Raw genomic sequence first — 24,317 nt, forward strand, 5'->3', positions numbered from 1 at the left:
AAGATTTTGTTATGGTCTTATCCCTTCTAGGGAGTGGCACTAAAAGTCAATACGCAGCCTACACAACAAATTACTCACTGAATTATGTCAGTCTCGAAGATTAATCTTCTTATCAATAAACGCGCAATACATAACATTAGCATTCATTGAGGAGGAAGCCACATGCATTCTCTCGCTGATAAAAGATACTGAAAGGACGAGCACAACAGAGTTTAGACAAACTCATCAACAATCTAGAAAGACTCATTAGAAAAGAAATTGCACAGAAACTCCATGCATCCACACTTGCACAATATTATAAAGCACAATGGATACCACAAGGCCTAAGGATATATCTTAGACCCACCCCCTGCAAAGAAAATAGTGATTTGTGAAGAAATGGGCACAGATTAAATGTTATCCACCAAGAGTAACCCCACAAATACCTGCTGAAATACCAACTGACATACGGACATCAGACAATATTCATCCTTTTCTAGACACAGAAAGGTCAGAAGAGGACTTAGGAAAAGGAAGAACGAGAAAAAAAACATGAGTTATTAACATCTCAAGTGAGACTTCTTCTCACTAACAACTGACTTATTGAGCCTAGGTCTATCATTTGTACCCACAAATAAAATTCATCTCTATTTGAAGAACAGGTAAATCTAGCTGAATTTACTAGAAAGATAAGACTTAAATAATGTTTTGACTTGCAACCACCAATTGAGGAAAGGTCCCACAACATTTGATTACTTGGAAAATCAAACCTAAAAGCACTTTTAATCCATCGGTACAGAGCTATGCACTTGAATTTTTCGGGACTGAGATGATAAAAGAGCTGAAATCAGTCAAATATTTTTAATTTGAGACAACAAAACATGAGGAAAAATCAGATTAAACTTCTGAAACAACTTGTAGAAGACTTGCCGTTAATAAAACCAACAGACAAAGGAGGCACGATTCTCATCATGGACAGCGACTTCTATACTAGCAGCTGCTTAAGTTTATCAGAAGATTCTAGTACATATATGCTCCTAGATCATAACCCAACAGAACAAAAGCAACCTATCATTGAAAGCACCTTAGAGAAAGCATTCAATGAAGAATGGATAACGGGCAGAACCAAAGAATAATTGACAAACATTCCCAATAATGCTGGTCTTTTATGGTTTGCCTAAAATACACAAGAACTTACAAAAAACACCACTAAGACCTATTGGTGCAGCGACTGACAGCATTTTTGACTCCATAGCAAAATACCTAGAAAAACTATTGCAACCGCTAATACGAAAAACCTCGACATACCTTTTGAGACACTAGATACTTATTGAGTGCATTAGAAAGCATAGCTGAGCTACAATCTATTTTTATTTTGTTTACTCTATACGTATAAAGTCTATAGAATTCAATCCCCCATAGTGAACGTTTAGAGGCACTAGAATGGGTTCTTCTGGAGGAGCGCTAGAGACCCCGACAAAGATGGCCGCAGGCCCTTGAAGCTCTCCAGCACCACATTAATCCGGTCCGTTATCCGGCCGTCTCTGAACCGCAATTCGTGATCACGCTGTGTGTTTAACTGCCTGACTGCAGCGGGCCCCCCGGGAACTTCATTTTGGACCGACTCAGTGCAGGTGTAGCAGGCTGCAGCCGTGGGCCGAGCTGGTGAGGAGTGGGGGAGGTGCGGTCCTCCCGCAGGCCTGGTGGAGTGTGGTGCCCTGAATTTTCCAACTGGAGTGTCCACTGTCTGTGCGGGTGAGGAGAACGTCTGGTGCCCCGGGGGAGCAGCTGCTGTGGGAGTGTCTGCCCTGGGGCTGCGTCTCTTGGAGGCACCACCGCGCTTGGTGACTGGTGGTGTGCTTCGCCAGGAGAGGACCTCGGGGTCCGGGCGGCGGCAGGAGGTGGGCCCGTCACTTTGGGTGGGCCGTGGGGGTCAGGCACCCCCCCGCGGCCGGAGTGAACAGGACAATTTCCTCACACTCACCGGGGAAGCCCCGGACAGCAAACGGGGACCATTGGGACCCGCTCCCCTCAGGCAGGACGTGAGAGTCTGCGCCGGCCCTCTATGTGCAGCTGGGTGGGACGAGCAGGGCTGTGCCGGTGAGGCCCCAGGGCAGGCACGGCCTGTGGTGAGGACACTAAGGGCAGGGGGCTGGTAAACGGCCCGGGGCCCTGCTGCAGGCTTTCTGGAGAGGAGATTAACTGTTCAGTGGAGCGCTGGGGAGGACAGGGTCATGGACTGTGGAGGCTGGTGGTCTGTGGAAGGAGGAGGCACTGAGCCAGGAATGTGGGGCACGATACTGAAGCCAGATACTTGAGTGGCCCTACCACGGATCTGGGCTGTAAAATAAACTGTCCAGCCACCATGAGGACTGTGAGTGTCTTGTAACAACCTCCAAGGCGTCTGTTTGATACTCCTGTAACCTGGGTGCACAGTTGTGTTCTGGCTGGGGGAAGGAACTGTCCTTAGGTGGAGTGGGCATATTTACATTTGCAATCACGGACGGTCCGCTTTTGTGGGCATACGGACGCCTGGGTCCGGCGCGCTGCCTGTGGGGTGAGACGGTCATTGCAGGCTGGGGGGCCACTTCTCCTTTGCACGTGTCATCGGCAGTGGAATTTGGGATTGGCTGCATGGTTGGGCTTGGTCCCCTGAGGGGAGTGTGGTGGCGGTTATAGGGGAGCCAGCGGCCCTAGCCATTATATACTGCAGATTGCTTTGGCAGTGCGTTTGTCCCTTATATCATGTCCAAGTCCGGCAAGGGAGGCAAACAGCAGTCGAAGTGGCTCCAGCCAAAAATAGTGGAACAATGGACAGCGTGGTAGCGTCTGAGCCGGATCCCGCAACTGCTTTCCAGGACATAAAGGTCATGTTTATGCAGTTGCAGTCCGGTATACAGTCTCTGGATGGCAAACTTGATACGCTAACCTGCAAAGTGGACCACATGCAGGTCCGTTTGGACAAGCATGGGGAAAGACTGGACGAAGTGGAGGGGCGAGTATCCGGGGTGGAGGATGTGGCAACCTCAGTCTCAGGAGAAATGTCCGTGGTCAGGAAAGCTTTGCGGGAACTCGAAGAGAAGCAAGACGACCTTGAATCGAGATCCCGTAGGAATAACGTCAGGATTGTAGGCCTGCCCGAGTCAGAGAGCAAGGGGAACTTGGAGTCACTGGTGGAGGACATACTACGAGAAGCACTGGGATCTGAAGACTTCTCCCCGCTGTGCATCGTGGAGAGGGCACATAGGATCCCGAGTGGAAGGAGACCTGTCCCAGGAGCCCCTCTGCATCCATTGATTGCCCGGCTGTTGAATTACCTGGATAGGGATACGGCTTTCCGAAAGGCTAGGGAGAAGGGAACGGTATCCTATAAAGGTGATGTGATCAAGCTCTTCCCGGACTTTTCGGATAAAGTTTAAGCGGCTAGGAAAACGTTCCTGGATGTGAAGAGGAGGCTGTCGGACAGGGATATTAAATATGCCATGCTATTTCCGGCCAAGCTGCGGATTGTGCATAAGGGGAAGGCTCTGTTTTTTCAGACCCCGGAGGAAGCCGCAGCCTTCCTTGATATGTTATCAAACTCCCCCGGGTCAAGAAATAATAATGATTGAGGCTGTTTTAACTATGGATGAAACATGGGTAGCGTGATGTCATTGAATACTTGAATTACACTTATGTTAGGAGACAATTCTCCTGCAATGGTGCATGGAGGGGTTGGGCTCGTAGCCGCCCCTTGAGCGAAAGCTGTCTGCACACATGCTCAGGGCTGTTAAGGTGCTGGAAGGTTGGGGTATCCAGCGTGGGGGGTGCTGGGGTTTATGTTGGGGTTAATCGGGGGGTGAGTTAGCATGTGGGGGGATCACCGACAAGTTGGGGGGTTGTTGGTAGAGGGTGGGGAGGGAGGAGGAGGGATTAGGCGGTACTGAAGGTGTGGGTATGTGGGGTGCCATGAGGCGGTTGGTCAGCATACATCAAGATGTCCCCTGATGGCGACACTGAACTTTATGACGTGAAACATCAGGGGCCTTAATGGCCAACCTAAGGCCGTGAAGGTTTTGCAATACCTGATGCGTCATCGGGTGGAGGTGGCTTTCCTCCAGGAGACTCACTTGACAGCGGCCACCGAGTCTAAATTCGGCAAGAGCTGGGGGTGCCATAGGTATTTTTCTTCCTATTCCTTCTATTCCAGGGGTGTTTGTATTTTGGTGCATAGCTCGGTGGGATTCAGGCTGACAAAAGTAGTTAAAAACCAGGAGGGTAGGGCCCTGGTGGTGCAGGGGATTATTCAAGGGAAGCTCTATACGCTAATTTGTTATTATGGTCCCAACCTAGATACGACTGATTCGTTGGATTCGGTGGAGAGGCAGTTGGGGGGACTTCCCGAAGGGGAAATTGTTTGTGCAGGGGATTTGAACTCTGTCTTGAATCCGACTTGGGATCGGGTAGGTAGTACCACAGGTTGGAATACTAAAAGCTCTATGAGAATCTGGGCATGCTCACAGTGTGGCGTATTGAGGACATATGGAGGGTAAGAAATCCGGGGGTGAGCCACTTCACACACTACTGTGCACCGCATGGCTCGGCCGCTCGGTTAGATTTTTTCCTGGTGTCGCATGTGATTATGGGCCGGTCTGCGGGGGGTGGATATTCTAGCCCGGACTCTTTCAGATCACGCCCGTGTTCTTTTGTCTATCCGGATGGGCGGTCAGATGAGGGCGAGACCCCCATGGCGATTTAAGAGTGAAGAGCTCTTGGATGTGGTCTTCAGGGAGGAATTGGCGAGGGCCATAGATGGATATTTTGAGGTGAATGAGGGGTCAGTGGCATCGGCTGGTATCTTGTGGGAAGGATTTAAATGCGCGATAAGGGGGGAGTGCATAGCTAAGGAGCTGGGGATCGTGAAGAAGATACAAAGGGACCTGGCTGCAGTAGAGGGGGAGTTGCGTGTCTTGCAGGGGGGGGGCTTTTCCCCCGACAAAAACCCAGCAGGGGAACATCATGCAGAAATTACAGGAATTCCATGCTTTGGCCCAGCGGGAGGTGAAGTATATGTGGGATAGAGCGGCCCCTCGCAAGTATGGAGAAGGTCGAGCCCCGGGGAAGTCACTTGCTGAAGCCACTCGGATTCGCGGCCAGGAGAACAGGGTAGCGGTGATCACAGATGTGCCAGGGGTAGATCACTTTGAGGAAGAGGGGATACTTCATGAATTTCAGGAATTCTATAGTCACCTGTACGTGTCCCAGCTGCAGACTGCGCATGCTGATATTGAGGCATACCTGGACCAGGTGGGGCTGTATTGGTGTTCAGAGGAGCAAAGAGAGGGACTGAATAGGCCGGTGTCACTGGAGGAAGTGGTGGGAGCCATTAAATCGTTACCGGGTGGGAAGTCCCCAGGCCCAGACGGCTTTACTGCCGAATTTTATAAATGCTTCGCCGACAAATTAGCGCTGTATCTTCTGCGAGTATCAGGAGGCATTGTCTGTGGGCCGGCTGCCGGACTCTCTTAAAGAAGCGGTAGTGGTCGTATTGTTAAAGCTGGGGAAGCCGGAGGGAGATTGTTCCTTGTATCGCCCGATATCGCTTATCAACCTGGATAATAAGATCTTGGCGAAAATCATAGCGGCAAGGCTTGCACCGTTGATGCCGATAAAGGTGAGGGCAGATCAGGTGGGATTCATCCCTGGTCGGTCAACCTCGTTTGGACTGCAGAGGATGTTTGGTCTGATGGCGGCCCTGCCGAGGCAGGACCCAGTGGTGGCGGTTTTGTTGGATGGCACCAAGACCTTCGATTCTATTGAGTGGCCGTTCCTATTCTCAGTTCTGCGCAGGATGGGTCTAGGTAGGTTCTTTATTTCCTTGGTGAAACTATTGTATACAAGTCCGGTAGCCAGGGTGAGGGTGAATGGACTGACCACAGGGTTAATACCACTTGAACGGGGGACTCGCCAGGGCTGCCCATTGTCACCTTTACTATTTGCCCTGGCGATAGAGCCTTGGGCTGAAAGGGTTAGGGAGCTACACCTGCATCGGGGAGTCCAGTTGCATACTCATAAGGTGGTGATTTTTGTATGCGGACGATATGGTTGTCTTCTTTCGTCGTCCAGAGGTTAACCTAGACCCGATCATGGTGGATGTTCAACAATTCAGTGAGCTTTCAGGGCTTAAGGTAAACATCAGTAAGTCGGTCATATATCCGTTGACGGTTGGGGTGTGTCAATTCCAGGATGCCTGGGGATTCCAATGGGACCTGTGTAGCACTCGCTATTTGGGGATCACAGTAGCTAGGGAGGAGGAAGTGGTGTACCGCAGGAATTATGGGGGAGCCCTTGAGGTGGCAAAATTGGCGATGATGAGGTGGGACTCCCTCCAGATCAATTTATATGGTAGGATTGCTGTCATCAAAATGACCATTTTGCTCAGGCTCCTGTATGTGTTTCTTAATTTGCCTATAAAGGTACCCAAGAAATATTTTTGAGATCTCCGCTCAATGGTGTTACACTTCATCTGGGCTGGTAAGAAGGCTCGTGTCCCTTGGGGTAAACTCATTGCGCCGGTTCGGGAGGGCAGTTTAGCATTGCCTGATTTGGAATTATACTATATGGTAGCGCAGGCTAGTTTTCTCCATTATTGGTATGGAATGGCGGCGGAGCGTCGGCATGTGGAGATAGAGAGGTCAATTGCATCACCAGCATTGTTGCGGTCTGTCATTCTGACCACTCAGAGCCGTTCGCGGATACCACGGAATTTGGTGGAGCTGACATGCAGATCCTGGTCTCTCCTAGAACGTGTGCCTGTAGATGGCATCCTCTACTCGCCAGTGCTCCCAACTATATTTATTCCTAGCGTTCCCCTGACAAGTGAGGCACGATATGTGGCAATGGTAAAGAGGTTGGGTGTTACTAAATTTGGGGATTTGTTCCCGACTGGAAGGTTTATTTCAATTGAGAAACTGAAGGGAAAAGGAGCCCTCTCTGGATTAGATATGTTTTTGTATTATAGGCTGCGGGTGTCACTACAGCGGCTGTTCCCAACCTTTCCGGACTCACCCGCAGTGGCTGCGATGCTTGATAGAACGATAAGTGGAGGTATGGGGCAGCGTGTCTTCTCGGAATTCTATGCGATGGCCCTGAAGAGCAGATCTGGGGCTGTGATGTCATCCTGGGAATTGTGGGAGAAGACATTGGGTAGGGACATATATCGGCAGCCACTTAGGATTACTGTTGTGAAAGGACTAGGAAGGGAGCTGTCAATACAAACTTCAAGCTGATTCACTAAGTTTTTACATCAATGCTACTCCACCCCGGTTCAGCTGAAGGAGTATTTCCCTCAAAGGTCAGGGGCCTGTATTAGATGTGGGCGAGAGGCGGCGGGATTCCTTCATGTGGCTTGAGAATGTGGGGAGCTGGAGCACTTCTGGGGGCAGGTGTTTGTGGTAATCAGTGACATTGTGGGGCAACGGCTTACGCAGGATCCCGTAATGGCTCTATTGGGGTATATCAAGCAAATAACTAGAGAAACCAGGAAGTTGATAAGCCTCCTCCTGTTCCTGGCTAAACGCCGAGTGGCTATTGGATGGGGTAGGAAACAAAGCCTGACAGTCGCCCAATGGTCTGAAGACATTTTATATTGTAATGATATGGAGACTTCGTGGGGCGCAATGAAAGGGACGAGCGGTGGAGACAGGCAGATGTGGGACGCATATACAATATATCTTCTCAAGCAGCCAAGTGGAGAGGATCCCGGATCCCCATCGCCGCAGGAATGCCTGTCTCAGCCTGTCCAGTAGGTGGCACTCACCTATTGACCTGTGTTCTATTTACGGACCAAAGTACACATGGCTGTGGGACAACACTGGCGTCTGGATTTGGGACTAAGCGGAGGCTGTGATGAGGTCTGAATCTCCCGGGAGTGTTAACTGTGGCACGTTGGGCTTTCCACCCGTATTGCGTCAGACTCACACGGATGACTGCTATAATATACCTATTAACATTGGATTTATTTATTTTTTTCTTATTTCTTGCCTTTCCGATGGTCCCGCTCTGAAATGACTCCATACCTTCATGAATGTACCGGGGGGAGGGGGTATCTGTTGATTGTATAGTTAAGTAAAAGGCCAATAAAGAAAGGTTTAAAACAAAAAAAAAGGTTCTTCTTCAAGAAGAATACTTTCCAGCAGACAACATCCTAACATTAGCATTTACTAAAATAATTTTCTACAACAATTATTTACGGTTTTGAAAGAATTATTACCTACAGACATCAGGGACCTCTTATGGGGTCTGCTATGGCGCCAGTCTACGTAAACCTCTTCATGTACGCTTTAAAAACCAAATATGTACTAGAAGTGGCAGAATGGTTGCATAATCCTGCAGTATGGAAAATATTTATCGACAATATTTTTGCCATCTGGAAAGGCACATGAGAAGAACTGGATATATTCTTCTCATATTTAAACTCCTGTCACCCACTTATTAAGTTCACCCTGGAAATAGGCGACCCAAGCATACACTTCTTAGATATAAAGTTGACACTAGACAACAACACATTGATAACCTCCATCTATCATAAACCGACAGATGTGAATAATACATTGCGTTACGCTACCTTTCATCCACAGCGCTTAAAAGATAATTTGCCACTCAAGAATAAGAAGGTTAAGCTCAGAGACATGCTATGAAGCAGAGACAAAGGTCATAACTGATAGATTTAAAGCGAACAGGTACTAGACAAGGCCAGACAGAAATGCAATCTAACCAGAAGGAAACCCCTTTCAGAAACACAGATAATCCGGCAGTCATACATCCAAGGAAATTCTCAAAACAGAGGGCCCAAATGTCACGCTTACTGTTAGAAAACTGGATTAATCTTACAACTTGACGCACTTGTGGCTTGTTTCTTAGCCGCTTCATGGTACCCTTGTCCCCTCCCCGATTCCTGATTGGGAATCTGCCTGTGCTTGGTGTAGCTCCTGATCCACATTACTGACGCATTGGGCAGCTCTTTTACTTTCACTGGGGTGCAATGGCGAGTGTCGCTATTTGGGGCTCCATCACAGAGCTGATACTTGTGTCCTGCTGCCTCGCGGCTTGTTTCATAGCCGCTTACTGGTTCCCTTGTCCCCTCTCTCCCTTACTCCAAATTAGGCATTCAGCCCTAACTAAGTGATCTCAGTAGGGCAGCCCCACTGCCTGTTGCAGCCCCCAGCGGCGAAGGACCCGAGGCTAAGGACAGTTCCTCAGAAGCAACTCCAGATGGTGTCAGCCAGGGTAGCAAAAAGCCTGCAGCCATCACCCTGCAGCGACTGACCAGGTAGGTGCGGTTAGGAGGGCAGCAATCACTGCACCCTACTAAACTGACCCACCCCTCCAATTACTCTAATTCACTCTTAATGCACCACCCTTAAGCATCACATTTAACTGTATTGCTTAGCCATCTCCCATCGCACCAGGAAAGTTGCATTTTTGCATTTCTGTTGTGTTAAAACTAGTCCTTTCCCGTCATTTTAGGAAAGTTGAATCTGGGTATTGTTTGCAGTGCGCTCTCCTCCTCCTCCCCTCCCTCCCTCCCTCCCCCCAACCACTGGGCCACACTGCCCCGGTGTCCCTATGTGTTGTGCTGCCTGCTTGTTGCCGAACGTGTGCCTACTTCTGTGTGAACCCACCCCCTCTCGTGCTTCCTGTGATTGCGGTTCTGGGCTGTGCTTCTTTTCACTCTTCCCCCTCTTGCTTCCTCGCACCCTCTATGGTGCTCTCAATGTCTCCCATCTTCTCAAACTGCTACTCCATCTCCTATCCTATCCCTCTCACTAAATCTGGCAGCAAAACGTTTAATAAGGATATCCTGGTCGCCAACACAGGCCTCCCTATCGCTAATACCCACATCAGCGCCTCCTCCAGACAGCCTCTCACCAACATCCTCTTTGTCGTTCCCTTGCCAGACCTTTGGACCCCTCATATGGTCTCTGTTCTTTCTCCTTTCCCATTAATGGTGGCACTCAGTGGGAGGTCCTTGTGGCCACCTTCCAGTCCTCCAAGACCAACATCAATGTCCATCTAAATGGTACCGTCAATCTGATGCGCTAAACCACCCTAATTGTTCTACTCTTCTTCTCTGAGATTTTAACCGCTGGCTTTAGAACAGCAAGGACCAAGAAGCTGCTACTCTTGTAGCCGGTCTGAATGCTCTTGATTACACTGTTGTTAACGACCCAACTTCAATAAAAGGCAATATACTTGACTGGGTTGTTACTAGAAACCTTACGGTCAAGATAACTATAACTTTTCTGTGTATTTGGTCAGACCATTATATAATTGACTTTCTTTTTCAGTGTCCAGGTCCCCAGTCGAAAGTCAAGAACCCATCTAAAAAGATCACTAGCCGCAACTATAGTAAAATACATGCTCTTGACCTTCAGGAATGTATGGATAATGTTATGGCCTCTACACAAAACTGACTCCCCTGAAGTTCTTGCTAATGTATTTAATGCCACCCTTAGCTGCCTGATAAATAGAGTTGCACCTATAAGGACAAAAACCGTCGGGGCCAATGTAATTCAACAGACCTTAACATATTGAAAAAGCAGAAAAGAAAAGCGGAGTCTACTTGGCTCGGGCAACCGTCTGAAATAGGTAAGAACAAATGGAAAGGATTGGATAAAGTCTGCAAAGCCTCAATGCTTGACACAAAAAAAGATTTCCTTAATCGGCAAATCTCTGAAGCCAATAACAACTCAAAATGCTCTGGAAAAGCCAGAAGTATTATTTACAGACCTTACCCGTATTCCTTCCAACCAAGATTGTACAAATGTCCAATTGGCTTTTGAAACTAAGATTGAAACAGCACGGGTATGGATTAAAAACAATCTGTCCAAAGAGCCCCATGTCATATTTCTTGGTCCGCAGCTAGTGGTGGAAGAGTACCCGCGTTTCTCTTTCTGCACTATTACCATTCCTGAGATAATCAAAACATTAGCCAATATACGTCTTTCTTTGTGTCCAGAAAATGTAATTCCACCAAAATTAGTACTTGCAAATAAAGAGATTTTTGCTCCTTTCTGTGTCAGTTTTGTTAATTCCTCTTTTCTTGGAAATTGTTGCTTACTTCCATAAAGGTGGTCACGGGCACCCCCCTTGTGAAAAAAACTGCCCCAGATAGTACAGACCCTAGTAATTTAAGACCAATTACACATTTCAATTTCTTATTAAAAATCCTGGACAAAATTGAAACCATCCAATATCAAGCTTTTATTGAAAATATGGGGGATTTTACATCATAGACAATCTGGTTTTAGAACACTTCACAGCACTGAAACAGCCCTCATTGATTTACAGTCTTACATGCTTGACATTTCTGAAAGAGGCAAAGCAGGCCTATTAGTCCATTTGGACCCATCGGCTGCTTTCAACCTTCTGGATCATGCTCGATTTACCTCCACTCTTAGCAATGTCAGCCAGTGCTTTGAAGACTTTATCACCTAGTTCCAATCTTTTTTTTATCCCAGCGAGTCTCGAGAGTATGCTGGGGTATTGCTACGTCGCTCCTCTCTCCTATTACATGTTTCTCAACAAGGGGCATGTCTTTTCCCACTTCTTTTGAATCTTTATGTTAGACCCCTCTGTGAAGCCCTAGAATAAAATTATATTTTTTTCACAAACTATGCCGACGACACCCAGCTAGTTTTGGAATTATCTGGCACTTAAGAGCTAGACGCTGCTGATCTCAGACACATTTATGCACAGATCTAGTCATGGAGGAATCCTCATTGGATGTGCCTTAATGGCAATAATACTGAATTATTGATATTTGGTCCTACTCACACCAGAGATAAGTTGCACCTTGATTACCATGCATTCGTGATCCACGACTGCACCATCTTAGTCGTTGATAAAGTAAAAACTGTAGGTGTTTACTTGAATGCCTCTCTTAATGCAAACACCTGGGTAACTCATATCTCCAGATCCTGCTCATATCTTCTCAGGAACATCCATCCCTTTCTTTCAGAGACCAATTGAGCCTCCATTGCTCATGCCACCAATCTTTCGCGTTTTGATTATTGGAACGCACTGTTATTTGGCACCAGCAGGAAAAATAGGGCCAAACTGCAGATCTCCCAGAATGATGCCGTTTGAATTGTTAAAGGCAAGTCTAGGAGAGAAAATATCTTGAGCAGTCTAAGTCCCTCCAATGGCTACCTGTTTGTGTTTGCGTGTACAGTTTAAATCAGCAGTGCTGGTCTACAGATGTCTCTATGGACTTGCACCCTTTTACCTTAAGAACTTGGTGACCCCTTTGCATCCGGCAAGAGCTCTTCGCTCTTCCAACCAGGCACTGCCGATTCAACCCTCTTACAAATGTGTAAATTGCTTAGGGACGGCTTTCCCAGTAACTTCTGCCCAGCTTTTGAATTCCCTGCCGGTGTCTGTAAGACTCGAAAATAACCTGGCTATTTTTTGCCAAAAGCTGAAAACCTACTTGTTTGATTAGGGGAGTTTCTGCTTCCTATTGGTGTGCCTTCCTCTCGCACCTGTCCTGTCTGTTTTTGTTTGTTGTATTGTGGGAGTGTTTCCTGTCCTGCGTCCCCATACCTGCGGGCTTTCGGTGCATTACAAATTAACAAATATAAATTAATAAATGGTGCTCTCAGCCCAATCTCCTCCTCCTTCTTCCATTCTCCTGCCACTCCCTCTAACACCTCTCTGGCCCCTAGGCCACCACCTTCCTCCTCCTCCTCTTTGGCCCCTATGCCACCTGCATCTACTGCCTCTGCCCATGCTCAGGCCCTTCTATCACCTCCGCTGAGTGTACCTCGCCCCTGTACAACACACCGGAAGTCTTTCAAATATGACAACCTGCTCCACATTGCCACTCTCAAATCTTGTGCTGCTGTCAAACACTATTCTGACATCTGCCACCTCCTCAAAGACCTTGACCTGGATGCCCTCACCCTTACCAAAACATGGTACACGGCCAGCTCTGTCACGTTTTGACACACTCCTCCCTGAGGACTACAAGACCCTCTCTGAGCCCAGAACCAACTGGCCTAGAGGTGGAATGGCCCTGATCTTTCCGGAGTGGGTGCCTGCCTCTGTCCTTCCTACGCAGGCGTACACCTCCTTTGATTGCCTGTCTGCAGGCTGTCTATCCCTCCTGGCGTCTCTCTGACTGTGGCAACCATCTATAGGCCACCTGGCCAGGTTGCCCTCTTCCTCTCAGAATGGGATGACCTCTCATCGTCTCTCCTTGCCTCGACCTCTCAACTTCTCCTCAGAGACCTCAACATCCACTTGGATTCTTCTAATCCCTCCGCTGGACTCTTCCGCAACCTTTGTGACTCTCTCTCTCCCTTTCCATTATACCCTGTGGTCCGACACACTCTGCTGGACAAACCTTGGATTTTCTCATCTCCTCAGACATCCCCCTCTCAAACCCTCTCACCACTCCCCTCTCTTGGACTGACCACTTTCTGCTCTCCTCTCACCTGAATCTTCCTGTCCCTCGAGCAAAGCCCACCCCAGCACTGCCTTCCTCCTTCTCTGTCATTTGGCCCATGAAGCAAGTGTCAGTGGATGCCTTTGCCTCTACTTTCTCTGCTCCTCCTACCCCCAGCGGCTGACTTGCATGCTGACACGGCCCTCTCTAACCTGCATCTCTCCGTCTCCAACACTATCAATATACTTGCCCCTGTCATGAGAATCTGTCTGAAACCTACCTCCAAGTGCAACTCTTGGTATGACTCTGACCTCCTCTCCCTGAAACGCAAGTGGAGGGTGGCTGAGAGGAAGTGGACTCCTTCGGGCACCTCCTTTGACAAACTGGGCTGCCGCCTGCTCCAAAGGCAATACAGACTCTCTGTCCGCTCCAAGAAGAGGGTCCATATCCAAACCTGCGACTCTGCGGCCTCCAAGAACATTGCCAAACTCTTTAAAATCTGCAAGGAGCTGGCCAATCCTACTGCAGTTTCTATCTCTCCTCTTCCCCCGAGGCCCTCTTGCTTCTCATTGCACCACTACAACCCAGGACATCCTGTTCTCACTTTCCTCTTCCTCTCCCTCTTCCTTTCTCAGGCCCCCTTCGGCTGCCTCTCCCTCTCCTCTACCTTTTTCCTCCTTCTCTCTGACAACACATGACAATGTCTTTAGACAAGTCCGATCTATGAAAGTGGCATCCAAACAGGTGCTTCCCTGCTCTTCCAGAACCATCAAGGACCATATTGCCACCCTCGCTCCAGCCCTGGCCGACTTCTGCAATCACTCTTTCGCAACTGGATCTTTCCCCTCTCTCCTCAAGCACTTCCTTTTGCACACCCTCCTAAAAAAGCATTCTGCGCACCCTACCTGTCCGGCAAACTGCCACCCAATTTCTATCACTCCTTTCTTGGGCAAACTCCTGGAAAAGCTGGGCACCTCCCAGCTTACTCTCTACACTGAATCTGTTGGTGGTCTTCATGACCATCAGTCTGGCTTCAGAGGCACAGAAACTGCTCTCCTAAACACCTGTGAAGCTCTGCTCTTTAATCCTGACTCCAGGTCTCCCTCTGTACTCATCCTCCTTGACGTTTCGTCTGCTTTCAACACGGTCAATCACGCCACCCTGATCAACCGATTCCCTGTGAACCTTGGCCTCACAGATCAGGCCCTGGGGTGGCTGACCTCCATCCTCCTGGACCATCCCTTCCAGGTCCAACTTGGGCCACTTCTTGCTCCACATCTGGTGTCACTCAGGGTTCTATCCTCTCACCCTGGCTCTTCACTGTCCATCTGGCCCCTTTGTCCACCTGATCTCCACCTTCTCTTCTAACTATCTGTGATATGCGGATGACCCTCAACTCTCTTTTCAGGCTTCCCTCATCCTCTTCTCTGGCCACACTCATCGTAGCCGGAGAGGAGGATCGAGGACTGAATCGAGGACCGTCTATCCTCGATTCAGTATTGGTGCACCTCCAGCGATCTTTGCCTGAATGCCAGTAAGACGGAGATCCTTCTCATTGGGACCTATGCTTCTGCTTTCCCTCTCGTGCTGGCCGCCCTCTTTGGGCCCTCTACCCTCACCTTCCTGTGAGGCTAAAAACCTTGGTGTCATCTCGAACTCCACTCTATCCTTCTCTCCTCACATCAAGGACCTTGCCAAAAAGGCCCACTTCCAGCTGCACCTCCTCAGAGATATTCTACCTTTTCTCACTTTCCCCCAGAAGCTCACTGTCCCAGAGCCTGGTTCTCTCCAGGCTGGACTACTGCAACAGCCTCTTTCTCAATCTGCCTACTTCTACTCTTCACCCCCTGCAACTAATCCAGAACAGGACTGTGATACTTATCCTTAGCCTCACGGTCAGGGACTGTATCTCCCAGCACTGAAATCTCTCCACTGGTGGCTGCAAGGATCAAGTTCAAGACCCTCTACATCGTCCAAAAGGCTTTCTGGGGCTGGGGCACGCACTATATTCAACTCCCTCTTCCGAAATACCTTCCTTCCATAGCCCTTTCCTCAGCTATCTCCAACTCTCTCATGGTCAGATGCTTCTCCAGACCAAGATTCAGGGGTAGATCTCCCTCCTCTGCAGGTGCCTCCCTTGGGAATGGCTACCCTTCCCCTCTCAGACTTGAGCCGGGCCACCTGAAGTTCCGGAAACTGCTCAAGACCCTCCTTCTCTCCTCTGCCTTCTCTCTCTCTCGCTTCCCTGCTAATTTAACTGTCTGCTGCGCCGACTGGTTTGCCTGGTACCCTCAGAGTCTTGCTGGGTATCTGGCTCCACCATGACTAGTCATCCTGCACTGCCTTCTGGCCTAGTGCGCACTTAGGGGCGGTAACTGTAACCCTACAGTCCCCTGCACTTACTCAGAGCATAGCTGCCCTGATCACAGTTCCCCTTCCCTCTGCCTTGCACTTCTGCCTCTCCCTTCCCCCCTGCACTTCTCATTGTCACACTTGCACGATCCAAATGACACAAGGCCTAGAAGAATAGTTTGTCTTGTCTTCCCTCTGTCTTCCTTCCCTTGTCTTGTGACACCTAGAAACACTTGTGTACAGGCGTTGTATAAATACCATATCATATGTCTAGACTTTTTCCAAAACCACCCATGGTGGCCTACACAAGAGGTAGAAACTTTAGGGATACCGAAGTGAAAGCTGAACAGGTGATTGCTCCAAGACGGGCTTTTTTAGTCAGACCCAAACGAGGCCCCTTCCCATGTTTGAACTGCAGTAACTGCAATAGTATCCAAAAAGGCTATTCTTTTATACATTTTTTTAGATCGCTGATGGTTGACATCAGCAATCTGATTTAGTTCTGATTAATGAAACCTAATGAAATGAAATCCTGATACGCGTTGAGCTTTTTGTTTGATTTATGTATTTCTCTATTAACTTTGGTAAATTAAACATATTTCAAAAACGTGTTTGACCACATGATTTCATTATTATGAAGAATTAACTGTGTATATTGGACTATTCTTGACTGATTGATCAGTGATTACGGTGTGCATGGGTCGGGAGTGTCTGTCACTTGAGGACACTGATTTGGCATTTGTTTGTAATTTTTGGAACAGGAGAGCCGACAATGCAAGTAGCGTTGTTGACAGCTTTTTGTTCAGCTGTGAGCTGTCTTCCAAGATTTCTTCCTTCACGTGAAAAGTTGAAGAAGATGTTTGTGAGCATATTCTAACAAAGCGGCTGATTTCTCTTGGCGATGGAGTAAAAGATTAATGCAATGTTATAGAGGTTGTTTGTCTGGATCGTGACCGCATACCTGTTCCCAGTCTCAAGCTTTCCTGTAAGAAAATGGTGGATCTGGGAAATTTTGAATTGTACCCTCTGGTTCCGTTTCAACTGAAATCTGGCTCTGGTCCAGTTCATGTATTTGGGAATCATTTGGTTGCCAGTAAGAAAGCTCAGCGCGTTGACTGCTGATTGCTGTGATCTGCAGATGTCATGTTCGACCCATGGCAAGGCCAACTTTATTTTACTTTTTTTCATAATGTGAATCACCCTCTGCCATCTGTACAGCTACAAAGGGTAGCTGGGCAACTTTACTTTCATCACTCCATCATGGCCGCCGCCTAATTGCATGCACCGGAGTGCTTGCAGTGCCTGAGTTCCCTATATCGTGATTGGCTCTGTTGCTCTCTTTACACCTATCTTGATAGCCGGCAGGCGAACGCCGAGCCCCTCCCAAGGCCCACACTAAGGCCCCGTCTGTGCCTGTGTGGGCCTAGGATGGCTGGTGGGGCCCCCTCAGAGGGATGGGTGGGCCCCCTCCCTACACCCCACCACAAACTATGCTGCAGCCTGCTGTGTACATCCTGTTCTCCCATGACCTTGGGCTTTAGCACATCTACAAACTGCCGAGCTTCCACTGAGTGATGGCTGAACTTTCTTTTGCCTCCTGCGCTAGCACCCTGATCTGTATCTTTGCCTATCTCACTTTGCTTATGCTCATCACCTCTCTACTCTCATTACGCTTATATCCACTTCACAAAACCGAAATTAGATGTGTGTATTTTACATCCTGCACCCCAGTTTCACTGCATTTGTGCCTGTTCACTGAAAACCAAATAAAGCTTTTACACCCTACACCCTAATTTCACTGCATTTGTGCCTTTTCACTTAAATCAATTTTAGCTTTGTATTTTACATCCTCCACCCTAATTTCACTGCATTAGTGCCTCTTCCATCCTGCGCTCAAATCTGCATTGCTTTATGTTCTCCCTTTGTTACTACTAGACCACCTGTGAAATAAGGCCAGAACTGTGCAGTGCAGTCACCCTTCTCCTTTCAACTTCCCTCTGCCACTCTAATGGCACTCGCCAGCTCTCCTATCTTCTCTAATTGCTACTCTATCCCCTCTCTCTCACTAAGTCTGGAATGGAAAAGCACAAAAAGACATCCTGCGTGCAAACCCTGGCCTTCCCATTGCAGACACCTATGTCAGCGATACCTCCAGAGAGGTCTTCAGATATCCCTTTCTCTGCGACCTTCTCCAGATCTTTGGAGTCCTCATCTCTACTCTCTCCCCTTTCACTTCCTCTCCCATTAACGGTGGCACCAAGTGGGAAGTCCTCTTGGTTGGCTTCTTATCCTCACGTTGCATCATTAAGGTCTACCACACTGGCACTATCCTGGTTCAGGGTCCTCAACCCAACCTCCTTCTCTTTGACCAGATCCTGCCTTGCCTCATTAACTTCCTTCCTTCCTTCTGCTGCCTCTACCCTACAACTCTGTGTCCCTCCCCCTCTGACTGGAGTACCATGCCCCTGTACTGTTCCTCAGAAAACCTTCAAAGGCAGAGACAAACACTCTGACATCTGCCTCCTTCTTGAAGGCACTGAACTCGACATTCTCGCTCTCACTGAGACTTGGTTCAATGCCAGCTCAGTCACTGCTTTTGGCTGCCTCCTCCCTGACTGCTTCAAGATAATTTCCAAGCCTCAACCTCACCGTGCTGGTGGTGGGTTCGCCTTAATCTATCCGTAGTGGGTTCCTTCTTCCATTGTACCTATCCAACTCTATTCTTCCTTTGAGAGCCTGGTTTGCAAATTGGTCATCTGTCCCTCCTCCACTCTGACCATTTCTACCATCTACCAGCCTCCATGTACTACCACCCTGTTCCTCTCAGAATGGACTGATTTCTGCTCCTCTTTACTTTCAACCACCTTGTACTCTTGGGTGACTTCAACATCTAATTGGACTCCCCTGCTTCAGCATCCACTCTTTTCATTGACCTCAGCGCCTCTTACCCTCGCCATTCTCCCCTCCGGTCCAACCCACTCGGCTGGACACAACCTGGACGCCATCATCCACTCGGGCCTCTCTCTCGCTCCCCCTCTGGTCACTCCTCTCTCTTGGTCAGACCATTGTCTCCTACCGCACCCCCAAAAGCCCTGCCAACCTCTTTCTCGAACATCAGCCCAATGAAATGAGTGTCAGCCGCTGCCTTTACTTCTACCTTTATCCCCCTTACCCTCCTACCTTTGACTCTACCACCGACTCTGCTCTAAGCAACCTTCACTCAGCCATCCCCAATACTCTTGACATCCTTGCCCTAGTCATGAGGATTCACCTGAAACCCACCTCTAAGCATAACACCTGGTATGACTCCGAACTTGCGGCCCTGAAACGAAAGTGCAGAGCAGCGGAACGGAAGTGTCAAACCTTAGGTTCACCCTCTGACAAACTGCCCTACCGCCTGCTCCAAAGGCAATACAGACTATATCCGTGCCATGAAAAGTGCCCACATTCAGGCACGCGTATCGGGTGCATCCAATAACACGGCTGAACTTTTCAAAATCTGCAGGGAGGTATCCAACCCTTCTGCTGGCTCCTCCTCCCCTCTTCCTTCCCAGTCCCTCTGCAACGCACTGGCCACACACTTTTCCACCAAAACTCAGGACAATCCTGAAAATGCTCATTATTCACCGACCAAACCCATTCTACACCCTCTAACCTCCCTTGGCCACTCACCCTCCTCCTTCCAGTTTCTCCTCCTTCACCCCGTCACACCTGAAGAAGTTACCAGAGTTTTCCACTCTATGAAGACTTCTTCCAAACAGGTTCCCCCCCTGCTCATCCAGAACAATGAAGGACAATATTGCTATCTTGCCCCCGCACTCGCTGATTTCTGCAACCACTCTTTCGCCACTGGTTCTTTCCCCTCTTCTCTCAAGCACTCCCTTGTGCACCCGCTCCTGAAAAAACCTTCAGCAGACCCTACCTGTCCATCCAACTACTGCCCTATTTCAATCACCCCCTTCCTGGTGAAACTGCTGGAGAAGCTGGCTTTGCTCCAACTTAACTTGCATACTGAACTTGACAGTGGTCTCCACGATCACCACCTGGATTCCGAGCATCTAAAGGCATGGAAGCTGCTCTTCTGAACACCCGTGAAGAACTGCTTGCATCCCTGGACTCCAACTCCCCTGCTGTCCTCATCCTACTTGATCTCTCCTCTGCCTTTGACACTGTCAACCATTCCATCCTCCTACAAAGGCGCCACGATACCCTTGGTATTTCTGAACGGGCACTGCAATGGCTGACCTCTTTTCTAACTGACCACTCTTCTCATATCATCTTGGACACCTTTTTGTTACTCACCACTCCGAATAGGTCGAAGATGAGGAGAACACGACCTTGGAGGTGTTGGTAGTATAGAATTCCGAATTCAGCCTTCCATCCCAGCTCCCCTGAGTACAAGACTCAGGCTTCCTCAAAGAGGGGCTCTTTTCCACAATGTACCTCTCTGCTGTTTTAGTTAGAACAGACAGAGGTGTCAATTGAGTAAAAGAGCGGGGAGAACACACACCGCCAATACCAATGCTGCAAAAGAATACCAAGATATTAGACAGTGTTGCTGTGTTGATGTTAAACAAGTGATTAGAACACTTTAAATGATCGGACATCTACCTATATGGATATTGGAGTGGAGTTGCGTTTCCCCGGGATAATCTACAAAGAATAACACGAATGAGTGGAATAAATCTAAATCAGTATAGATTCCCACTTTAGCTATTGAATTGATAACAACTGACCTGAGTAAAGATAAATGAAGTAAGAGGAGTCCAGGATTGTAAGAGGAGTCCAGGATTCTGAAGACAACGACAGGAGAAAATAACAAACAGGGAAGTTAGTATAGGTAAGTAACCCCGAGCGGCACGAGGGACGCACTAGGGTCGGGTTGGTGCAGTTCAGGAAAGCGTTCATATGCACTGAAAAGCAATCTCACAGGAAAGTCACTCAATGTCCCAGAATCCAAAAGAAGACAATGTCCATGGAAGACAATAGATATGTACCTGAGTACACGGGTGTAGTTGTTGAGATGATCCGAATGTAGACAACAAAATTGGTGTGCAGAGCGGCAACCAGGGAAGAACCGCAAGACACAGATGAGTAGCGTTCCGAGTCTTAATAACCAGACGATCACAACAAGAACAAGGGAGAAGACGAAGCAATCCAAATTTCAGGCACAAGGTCAAAACCAGGAGTTCAGATAATGATTCGTGTAGGGAGACACGAAGAGGAAACGGATGAAACCACGTGTAGCTGGTAACGCTAATTAGCAGCAACGAGCCCCTTGGAAGACGGTGATTTTATAGTCGTAAGAGGGGCGTGGCTTGCTGTACGTCTTCCACGTACAAGGCCTGTCAGGTGACCTGGAGTGCGTCGACGTTTGTACAGACGCCATGGTAGCTTGTACCTGGACCATAGAGGAGCCTGTAAAGAAGTTGTATTCTGCAAGGATGCCGGCGGGGAAGTCTGAAGTGTAACACTTTTCCTCTCCTACTTCATGCTCCACCTTTGGTGTCTCCCAGGAATCTGTCCTCTCCCCCTGGCTCTTTAACACCTGCCTTGCTCAGCTGGCTTTTCACATCTCCTCCTTCGCCCCCAACTTCCAGTGTTATGCAAACAGCTCTTTTTCAGACTTCCTGCTGACACACTTGCCGCTGCCTTCTTCCCTGACTGCTTATCTGCCATCCAGGCCTGGTGCACTTCCAACGATCTCTGCCTCAATGCCAGCAACACGGAGTTCCTTCCGATTGGGACCCCTGCTCCCTCCTTCTTCCCTTCTCTCTGGCCTCCCACTTTGGGCTCTCCCCCTGCTCCTCCTTTTGAATCCAGACACCTTGGGAGTCATCTTTGACACCTCCTCTCCTTCCTCCCTCACACTCAGGACACTGCTAAGAAGTCCCACTCAACTCTTCCTTGTCGCAGGAATTCTCCTATTTCTCACTTTCCCTCAGAAGCTCAATGTTTCCTGAGCCCTGGTTCTCTCTAGGCTTACCTATTGCAACAGCCTCCTCCTCAATCTACCTTAGTCCACTCTGCGACCCCTTCAGCTAATCCAGAATACAGCAGCACGACTTATTCTTGGCCTTAAACCCAGGTACCTCATCTTTATTGCCCTAATAAGTCTCCACTGCCTCCCAGTTGCTGCACAGATCAAATTCAAATCCCTCTGCATCATCCACAAGGCTGTCTGTGGCCGGGAACCACTATCTGCAACTCTCTTACAAAATACTCTCCTTCTAGACCTCTACGTTCCTTTGGCACCAACACCCTGTGTGTAAAATGTTTAGCTAAACAGAGAGCATAAGGTTGTTCGCTTTCCTCAGCTGGATCCCTCCTTTGGAACAGTGGCCCCCTCCCTCTGCGTCTTGAGCAGGACCTTCTTAAGCCCTGAAAGCCCCTCAAGACTCTCCTCTTTTCCTCCTCCTTCCCTTATCTGATAATCTCACAGTTGCTGTGATTGGTGTCTTGGACCCTTAGGCTTCCTCGGGGCCCTTGACCAGTCACACCCTATCTCCCCAGTTTAGGTCTACCTTCAGCACTTGCCTCGGCACACTGTCCACAGTGGAGACTCGCACTTTTCAACCCAACCCGGCTCCTGGCCACATAGCACTTACAATACATTGCACTTCATCTGTGGCTCACCCTCGAGCACGGACACCCCAGCACTTACCCCACTGCCCTCTTCCTTGCTGCACTTGCACGTTCTGAATACTCACATGGTGTAGTGGGTTTGGCCGTCCCTTCGCCCACTGTACTTTTGAATTTGTTAATTTTACTGCAATCCCATGGTCACCCCATGTTGCCCTCAGGGCGCTTTGAAAACAGAATTTACTGTATAAGCACCTAACAAGCAAACAATAAATACAAATAAATAAAAATAGTAGCCTACAGTATCAGGACTGCATTTTTCAACCCACTCACAGAATATATATACACTTACATCTAATTTATCAATATAATTTTGAAACCGATGGTGTGTGTATCACAAGAATAGAATCAATTTCAGCCCGATGGTTGGCTGCTGATAAAAGTGCAGAGTTTGCCTGTTTGAGGTGAAGTGACGCATTGGCATAAACTTTTTTTGCCATATGTTCCCAGCAATTTTGATTCGAATGGATGTCATTTGGAATTTTTCTAAGAATCTATCCTCAGATGAGGAAGTAGAGGCTGTTGGTGTTCAAGAGGCTGTAGTATGTGCCAGGTACCACAATGGTTGTCTGATTGGGGGAAGAGCCCCAAATCTGAGGGAAGACTAAGGCACTGGGTATGTGGTCGACCATGTTGTACTAGGAGACAAGTGAAGCCTCACAAAAGTGCTCTCATGTGCTCAGGGACGTCATTTCACCAAAATGCCAGGGGTAGCGGAAGTGACATCACACGATCCTTGACCTCCTGATGACATCACAGCAAGTGATGTCATTTAACCCCACCCCGAAGTTATATCACGGGAAGCGATGGAACACGACCCTTTCACCCGTTGACAAAACAGGAAGTGGCATCACATAGCATTGTACACTAAAATGTGGTTACGATATCACTATAATGTGATGTACATTTCATACAAGAATGGATCGCCATTTGTATCATTAAGAACAGTGTGTATAGGCCCATATTACCAAATTATTGTAAATGAAAGCAGACGTCCATGACCACATGATAATGATGTGTTATTATATAGCACTTATGCTTAAGCACTTTATATAGAAAAAATATACACCCAATATCACCCAACCTGTTTTGGTACTCATTATCGACCTCAGAAGGGTAAAAGGCTGAGTTGAGGCATTTGAGCACAGACTAAATCAGTGACTCACCCCCTGAAGTGTGCCTGAAATAAACCTTTAATGAGTCTAGCAATTATTGTATAGCATTCCAGAAAGACACATTGGTATTCCTATTCTTTCTTATTTAGGGTCAGTGCTGAAAGTGTTAGACTTGAAAATGGCACTCCTGTTATTGAAAATGGCAATCCTGTTATTAATTTTCTTCTTTTTTAAGGGGCCTGAACAAGAAAGCCAGCCACTCCATAAGTAAAGAGCCACATGCTGCTGGCTACAGCCCAGGAACGTGCATTACCAAAAATATATATATACTTTTTTTTTTTTTTTTTTTTTTTAGAGGTCGCAAGGGAGACCTCGGAGGTCACAGTTGCGACCTCTGGTGACCCCTAAATGACATCCCTGCATGTGCCGTAGGGGGAACAGTATTTTGTGAGCTAATGATGTTACCACAGAATCTGCAGAAGATATCTCTGAAATGTCTTCAGGTGCTCGGGACACTATGAGGGGTCAGAAATGCGAGGTGGACAACTTGGTAAAGGTTTTTCGCAAGAAGCCATTTTATTAACTTAAAAGGGTGTGATAAACACCTTGCTCCCCCCCAAACGAACGTGGGTTTCACTGCTTATGAAACTAAGACTAAAGGAAAACACTCTCATAAAGGTATCTGTTCCTCATACTTGGGCATATAAGTATATGAGGGACAGTCATATGGATTTCATATGGCTGTTCAATTTCAACAAAATTAATAATTAGAATCACATATTCTTGTAATCTGGGTCAGA

The sequence above is a fragment of the Ambystoma mexicanum genome, chromosome 2q (genome assembly GCF_040938575.1).
Source record: "Ambystoma mexicanum isolate Mex_15411 chromosome 2q, UKY_AmexF1_1, whole genome shotgun sequence".
In the NCBI taxonomy this organism is placed as follows: Eukaryota; Metazoa; Chordata; class Amphibia; order Caudata; family Ambystomatidae; genus Ambystoma; species Ambystoma mexicanum.